General features: G+C 37.6%; 1 pseudogene; it reads left to right on the top strand.

Annotated features, from left to right (window-relative positions):
- Positions 1–853: 853 nt before the first annotated feature.
- On the top strand, positions 854–4,163 carry LOC149019108 (uncharacterized; annotated as a pseudogene).
- Positions 4,164–8,703: the final 4,540 nt, after the last annotated feature.

Below are 8,703 nucleotides of genomic sequence, written 5' to 3'. Positions count from 1 at the left end.
TGTAGAGTTGTGGAACACATTCAAATTGAGTCTTTGAAGAAAAACCATTTGAGAGAAGCTTTGTCCTTTGATTAAAAGGAGAGGCAACGATGAAAGAAATGACAAGTTGATTTTGATATCTTATTGGGTTATATTGTTTTTTACCTAATTTTTTAAATTCTTCCTGTATCTTATGGTTTTGGTTTTATAAATCCCTATAAAAAAACATGATCACATGTCAATTTGGTTTGGTACACCTTGTTTTGTTGGTTAACATCAATTTTGGTTGATCTGGCTTGACATCCATGGTTTAAGCTAGTTTTGATGATCTAAATATGTGATAATAAAGAGAAGAGCGGTAAAAAAATATCAAACACAACTAGCTATGTTTATTCGTCAAATAAGTATAATTTTAAAGTATACCAAGGACAGCCTAATAAAGTTAATTTAGCTTTTAAATTCATATTTTACCCTTTCCAAACTACTAAAATTTAGTGGCATTTCCCTTTTTCCTAAGACTTAACATGTTTACCAATTAGGCAAGGGGATTTGGGGTTTTGGAAATCTTGGATTCATAATAAAACCCTTCTTTTAAAAGTTGTTTGGAGGGTAGTTTCAGAGCCAAATTCCTTATGGGCCGTGTGTTGAAAGGCAAACACTTTCCATCTCTCTCCTTCTTTGATGCTAAGACCCAATCTAAGAGAGGTTCCCGTAATTGAAATACTGTAATATTTGTGGCTTGAGAGCCCAAGACTTTAGTCAATGTCTTTATTGGAGAGGGTCATAATATTCCTTCTGGCATGACCCCTGGATTCCGATGCTTCACTTTCAACCGATTCCCTAATCCCTATTTAACCCACATGACTTGCAATGGATGGCGGACTTTCACACCCAAAATTCATGGAATAACCAGCTTCTTGCCTTGGTTTTATCTACACACTTGGCTGCTATAATTAGCTCTACAAATTGCACTAACAACAAGGATAGTGGCAATGTATGCTCACTTGTAATGACATTTCTCCACTAAAAACCATTTATTCTCCACATCTGATTCCTAGGCTCCATCAATGTCGGAGGCATTTTTTCCCTGAAAATCAAAAGGGATACCTAAATTTAAGATCTTTTGGTGGTGACTTCTACATGATGGACTAGTAATAAAGGCAATCAATATTAGGTGGCCCATTTGGATCCCTATTGTCTCTTTTGTAGAAAATAACTTTAAACTTATTGGCATTTGTTATTTTCCTAAATGGATAAAACACATTAGGGTAGCGAGTTTGTTAGGTTATCGTACTAGTTCATCCAAGCATCTTGCAGCTTTGTGTTCAACTATGCTATTCTTTTTGGTGGAATTTTGATACCCTTGAATGAATCTTCATAAGAAAATGTTATTGCATATGTCATATCATAATATAAGGATCAAACAATTTCAAAACAAAAAGATACTCCAATGGGTTACAAACCTTGCAATGTATAATTGGGAAAATATTGGGTGGGAAGAACTTGACCAATTAGACCTTTGTAGTCATTTCTAATTTCATGAATTGTTTCTTTCCGAGACCAGCTATGTCTCTCACTATGTGTTATAGCAAACCTACTCTTTATCCATTTGTCAACTTTATCTAACCACCATGCTAATATCTTTGTTTACTTTTGGGAATTTATCTATTGATGATGATAATCATGTTTTGGTGATTGCAAATATTTCTAGGGAAAACCTAGATAAGGCCATGTGGTAATTTTGCATTGCACATAGAAATAGGAGTGTGCGTTTTGGGTGCAACATTCTAATTGTTCTAGCTGTATTGCTCTATTAGGCATTTTATTTTCCTTTAGGATTTTATAGGGGATGGGGATATTACAAATGCCGTATACAAGGGTCAAACCCATGACCTCTTCACTAAGAAGTATGGGTCTTACCAGTCGACCAATCCCGCATTAGTAAAAAGCAACCACATTTTACTAATGCTAAACTAGAACGTATGGTGACTTAATTTTGTTAATTCCAAACATATAAAGAATGGGATAATAAATTTGGTGAATCAAAATAAAGCGTACACATTTATATTTTGTGTAAGTTGTTTCAAAATGATTGAAATAATGTTAAATTTTAGGAGCTTGGATGTGTGTTACAATTATGTTGAGTATGACTCATGTTTCACATTCTGTTATCAACAGACACGGGGTCCTGCTCCCCGGCGGGGGTGTGGGGGCAGCGCCCCCAGAGTCTATATAGGTCTTACATCATTTTGGCAAAAATCAAATGAAAAATTGGTGAAAAACCGAATGAAGTTTTGTTAAATATGGTGAATTTGGCGATATATCGCTAAAAATCAACTTTTCACGATATATCGCCGACATTTCGTATTTGTCATGTCGTTGGGGGGAGTTGTGTCGCCCCCCAGGACAAGGCGATATATCGCTCTATGTCAGTGATATATCGCCGACACTTTGTTCTATGCTCACACCTCATGTTATGCATTATAAGCAAACCCCCTCCCCTCCCACCCTATTTATATAGGGTTTGGCTCCTCTTCATGGAGGAAGTCTCCCAGGGAGTGCCCAATGAGTGCTAAGAATTTGCCACATGGTTTATGCTGATTCAACAGTTGAAAATGAAACTCCTTTTTTTACCCTAGAAACCCAAAAACTCTGACTATAACTACAACCCAATTTATTTTTGACAAAAAAGAAAAAACTTTAGTCTTCCTTGTTGGGAAGTCTACATAGAGTGAAGAATTAGTTTACATTAGAAAACAACTCCATGTTTTACAATACTAGCATCTCGAAAAGAAGTTATTGTTACCAATTCATCTATTACATAAAACAAAGTCTCCCTGATATCTACACAATAAAGATTCCGAGTTACGAAACCTAACACTATGGATAAGTGAAGGCCTTGGAGAGGAATTTTGAGGTCGAAAAGTGAGAATAAGCTCAAAGCAAGGAGGAAAGGGAAGCTAGCCTAGGACCTAGACTTGTGGCCTCAACAAGTGGCCATGTGGTTTCATAACTATAGAGCTCAGCGGAAGACCAAGAAATTGTAGATAGATTATTGTGTTTTGAAAGCCAATTACAATTCCCTTAACCTCAATTTCTGAAGCCCTTCAACAAGACAAAGAATCTCTATTTGCAAAGGTATTGTTACTGGATTGCTCTTGCTTGTGCCTTTTTCTTGCAATTTATTTTGACAGATGATATGGAGAGATTATGATCAGACCGGGTTCATACCTGGTCCGACCCTCGACCCCGGTCGAGATGGAGAGATCTGACTCGCTCCCGAGCGAACCGGATCCGGAAGATGGCATGCTGAAGAAGAAAGCTTATTCGGCTGCAAGCGTGCCCTAATCCTACTTATGGATTAGGGTAATCACCCTAATGATGGCAGACTCGAATTGACGACTGCAGATAATCATTATCGAAGGGATAATCATCGCATAACCTAAAGGTTATCTCAGGAGTCCTCTACTAGCCCAAACTAGTAGAAGTCTATTGCTCAACGGATCTAACTGATAAGATCCAACGACTACCCGAAGAAGGCTCAAGTGCATCCAACGAAGGAGATTCGAAGGTACACTCTATATAAACCTCACTACCATACAAGGTGAAAGGATCGAAAAAAGAATACTATCTGAGACTCAGGTTCAGATACATACTGATAGACCTAAACTATCAGCGATCTGCTATCTAGATCACCCTTCCCAGTTCTTCATTCCTTAAGTTATGCGCTTCTAGCAGAGCAGTTTGTGATTAAGTTCATCAACTGACTTAGCCTTCGGAGGTGGACTCCCGACCCCAGCGGTCGGGCCACATCTGACGCTTTCGTTTTGCAGGACATTACGAGGAGATCTAAGGGCTGAGCAGATTTTGGACGCATCAACAGAAAATTTGGGATTTTACAAATAAGAGAGCTAGAAGAGAAAACCTAAGAAGACAATATGGAGAGCTGTGTTTTAGCAATTAGAGAAGAGATCTTGATTTCAGAATTAGTTGACAACAGAGTTGTGAGTGAACAAAGTCAAATCTGTATTGTTGCTGTTGGGCTTGGAGAATCTGAGACAACAAAATCAAACCGAGATTGCAAAAACAATACTGCTTATGGGTCTTCTGACAATGATTCTAGTGTGATATTAAACCAAAACAATTGCTTAAATTCGACAACTTTTTCTTCCGAGGTGTTTTAGCATCAATAGTTGTTTTCTTCTTCTCTATCACACACCCCTTTCAAGTGCATCCAATTCTCATATTCGGCATCCAATTCTCATATTCGAGTTTGATTCGACTTGAAGAGTTATGATTTACAGTTGAAGAAGCCACGATATCAAAGACAACCATGGTTCTTAATGAGGAAGATGAAGACATTTTCTTTCAACAGGGAATTATTCGATTCTATAATTGGGTTACAGTTGTAGTGTCACACCCCACCCGCCGGTCTCGGTTATCCGCCCGACAACCCGTGGGAGTGAACCATCACAAGATCCACGGTCTTACCCATCAATAATAATAAACACAAGTATAGACAATCAAGAGCAAGAATAAGTGCAATAATTAATAAAAATGTTACATGAGTCCAAATACTCCAAAAAATATCCAAGAAATAATCAAAGGAAAGAATCAAGAATCAAATGTAATATTGAGTTCATCGGAAGCAAAATAAATAATCCTCTTTTCGGTTTTCTTTTCTAAATCTAAAAACTTGTTTTCTAAATTAGCAAGTAAAGGGGGTCCTCCAATCTTTCTCCATACGATCATCAAAATCTTGGCAATCTGCCTCCGTCGGCCATCAATGGGTGCTATAAGCGCACACCAAGCCTCTTTAGGAGGCTTTATGCTCTGCAAGTTCATGAACCACTGTCTGTGCCACATTAGCTTCATACGAGAAGGGTCTTTCATACGAATCATCTCCAACTTCCAACATTGTGCCACCATCTGTACAACTCATATAATATATACAATGAAAGGAATGAGTTCTGACGAACTCGGTAAGGAATAGACAATTCTCATATATATGTCAATACAATCCACGAATGCATACATGAAATGATATGGATGATATGCATAAATATGAATGCTACTAAGATCTAATTATGCAAGTCTCTAACAGTTGAAATGCTTTAAAATCTAACACCAGCCCTCCTTTGGGTAGGTCTTGTCACTCTGATCCGGCAAGGACTGGTTACCTCTGTAGGGATCCTGGGCAAAGGGGTAAGTCCACACCTGGCTCTCAAACCATAGCTGGGGTTAAGTCAACACTCTCTCACCACGACCATTGGCAATGAGTATTGGCGTTTGTCAGGGTTTCTAATCCAATGCAAGTCATAATGGTAACATACTATATGAAGTCCAGATACTTCCCCTATGGCACCAACCAACTCGGTTCGGTTCAGTATCCTTCGCAACCTAGGAGTGAGAACCCTCACGGACTGGCTACCGCTGTTGGACTCCACTCCTTAACCCTATGGTCATCCACATATTATTGGGGCGGATGCTCTCACGACACCCGGTCCTCTCCTTGGACGTCCATGAGCCCAACCCTAACATATGCAACCCTACCATTGCATGACCAACAGTGGACCACTGAGTCTCCGCACGAGACTGCTTACCACTGTAGGATGAAACAGAGTCACGTCACCATTGTCACGGGTCACCCGGCTTCAATTCCCCTGCCAAAAGGGTAATAGCATGTGGGGTACCTAGCCATGCAATTCTAGACTCTCCTAGGTATTTCATCCAGTAATCATGATAGTGCTAGAGGCATCAGTGAGCATGTGTCCCATACCACAGCCCTCTGATATCTCCAGCCAAGATATCCCAATGGAATACCCCTTCCATCACAACTATATTAAATCACTCTTTATCATACCATGAACAATTGTGCAAATCATAAAAGATGAAGTATATCAAGGAATACCACAAACAACAAGTATACAATAAGATTCACATGCTTTATACAATTACAACAAGTTAGATGATCAAATAATAGTAAATAGAACAGCTGAAACATCATGTATATGTAATTGCATATAAATAAGAATGCATGTCCTTACCTGTAATTTAGTAGAAGTCCTTTAATTGCAATCCAAACACAATTATAAAACTTTAAGTAGAAACAGAGGACACCTATATGCAGGGTTACAAGAATGTATAGGAGTCAAGAGTCAAAACAAATCCAAAATCAAACCTACACAGTCACTGGAAACCAGCCGGTTACTTGTGCCGGTCGCTTAGGTTAAGCGACCTCCACAAGCGACCACCCCTGTTTCAGACAGTTTCCAACTCCGAAAATTAGACTTTTGATCATCCGATTTCAATCCGTTTTGGGATGATCTTAGTCTGAATTTCAATCTTAATAGGTCTATAATAAAAGGGTAACAAGAAACCCTAAAATTAACACAGATATAATACCCAATCATTCCCCTTGATGAGATCCATCCATTTAACAAATGTGGGGGATTCGTTTCTGGACAGGATCCCATCAAGAATATTGGAAAGAGAGCTACAACTGATCAATTGGGTAACCACTAACAAAAATGGGGATGGGTTCATATCAATTAGAGGTTAAAAAAAAGAAAATAGCAGATGGAGATTCATTACCTTATCCAAAATCACCAAGAATAGAAGGGAAAAGGTTCCAGATCACTAACATCACTTCGCCCACCTTCCAGCACGTTTCCACTGCCGCCTAATCACCCAAAATAGCAATCCCGAATATAATAATGCGTTAATAGAGCGAGTGATGCTATTTATAACGAACAGGGGGCAAAATAGGGCATTTTCCCACAGCCAGAAAGTGGTGGTCGCTTGGTTTAATCAACCACCACTAGCAACCGCCCCCAAGTATATTGCTATACAAGGGTGTTTTGCTCAAAGGGTTGAAACCCAAACACAACCTAACCTAAAACAACACATTGGGGAGGTACTTTCTGGGAGATTTCCTCCATGGAGAGGAGCCAAACCTATTTATAGATGGGGAAATGGCTGGTTAGGAGATACAAAGAAAACCTTTCACATTTATTTTGAGGTTGTTTGAGAGAGAAAAAAAATCTCACATTTATTTCACGATGGTTAAGAGACAAAGAAAGAATCTCTCACATTTATTTCCCTTCCTTATTTTTTTTCCCCACTTGGTTAGCAACATGTGTTTTATGCAATCTTTTAGTTTGTCAAATATTTGAAGGTACTCACAGCCTCTCTCCTTAATGAAGATGACCCACAAAAAAGCACTGCCTAAGTGTGAGTAGTTAAGTATCTTTTTTTTTATCCATCAATTTTAACATGAAAAAAATGTAAAAGAATTGTCGCATCCCCTAAAAAGAGAAACTTTTGGCAATGTGGTAATTTATTGGTTACCCTTATGTTTCAGCATAAGGGCATCACATTACACACACCAAAGTAGCATTCTCTTTCCCAATAATGTAAATGAAAATTTGTTGTATGGATTTTGTTTTTATATTGAAATTAGATCCAAATTAGACCATGCTTGGTTCTTAAATTTCAATCCCATCCAATGCAATTAAATTTTTTTAATTCAATTTCAATTATTTGGACAAAAATTGGTTTTCATTTTCAAATCTAAGTTGATACTTTTAATCAATCAATTGTTCTATAAAAAAATCACAACTAATTGTGTATCTAGCAAAATTGTACCGTTTAATCAAAAATTTTATCACCACGTTGTTGCAATTCTTAGTACACTTGAAAAGTGTATCAATCACAAGATAAATGGATGCCACCAGCCTAACAATTTATCAGATTAATCATGAATACTTAATATAAAGAAAGAAGCAAATAGGGGGCATTGACAATTTGGCATTATTATTTATAGGCCAAATAGTCTTCTTATATTAGCCATCTTAGAGCCTATCAAATTCAACTTGGCATTAAAAAGTGCAGTGTTAATAGTAAAGTCTGGTTTTCTTGAGACAATTGAAAATGGTTACAACTTTGTAGCAGTGGACTTTGATTGTAAATAATTAGTCAAGTATATAGTAATAGTTTTGCCTTGCCCCCTCCCCCCAATATAGTTACCCTCTCAATTATCTAGGACATAACCTACTTGACTCTAAGTTGTTGGGGTTTTTTGGGTTATTATGTTTTTAGGAAGTCCAACAATATTGCTGACTATTTAGCTAGGAAGGCATTCTCGATTGTAAACCCAACTAAATGGCCTATTTCCTCTCAGTGGTTGTTAGAGATATGCTCGGTCACTCCTTCATCTCGGTTTGAATAAAGGCCAATTACCACCCCCCCCCCCCAAAAAAAAGTGCATTAATTGTGCATCAAGTAGTGCACTTAGAATCTTTTTGTTGATAATTCAATATAAATGTAATATAATGATATACGTTTTAGGTGACTGGACAATTCAATATAATTGGGTACAAATGTCCCCTTCAACCACATATAAGACTCGAAGTCATTATGGGAATTATCCTCTTTAATTCGATGAACTACTTGGTATATCCACAAAATTCATCATAAAGTGCACTTATATACTTTGAAAGATAAAAATCAAGAGCACTTTATGGTTGTAATATTTGATTAATCAAATGGGCACACAGATAAAAATTCTCCATTAAGTGGAAAGTTCATGTGGAGGATAAACCCAATGATAAAGATGACATTGGAACATACTTTAAGGCTCAACAAACTAGTCTAACAGACTCACAAGCCTAAGCAATTTTTTTTTTTAAAAGCAATAACAAACTTAACAACCACTAATTATGG

Source organism: Hakea prostrata, chromosome 4, assembly GCF_041222555.1.
Source record: "Hakea prostrata isolate BN-2017 chromosome 4, UWA_Hpros_2, whole genome shotgun sequence".
In the NCBI taxonomy this organism is placed as follows: domain Eukaryota; kingdom Viridiplantae; phylum Streptophyta; class Magnoliopsida; order Proteales; family Proteaceae; genus Hakea; species Hakea prostrata.
This window is presented reverse-complemented; position numbering and strand designations above follow the sequence as displayed.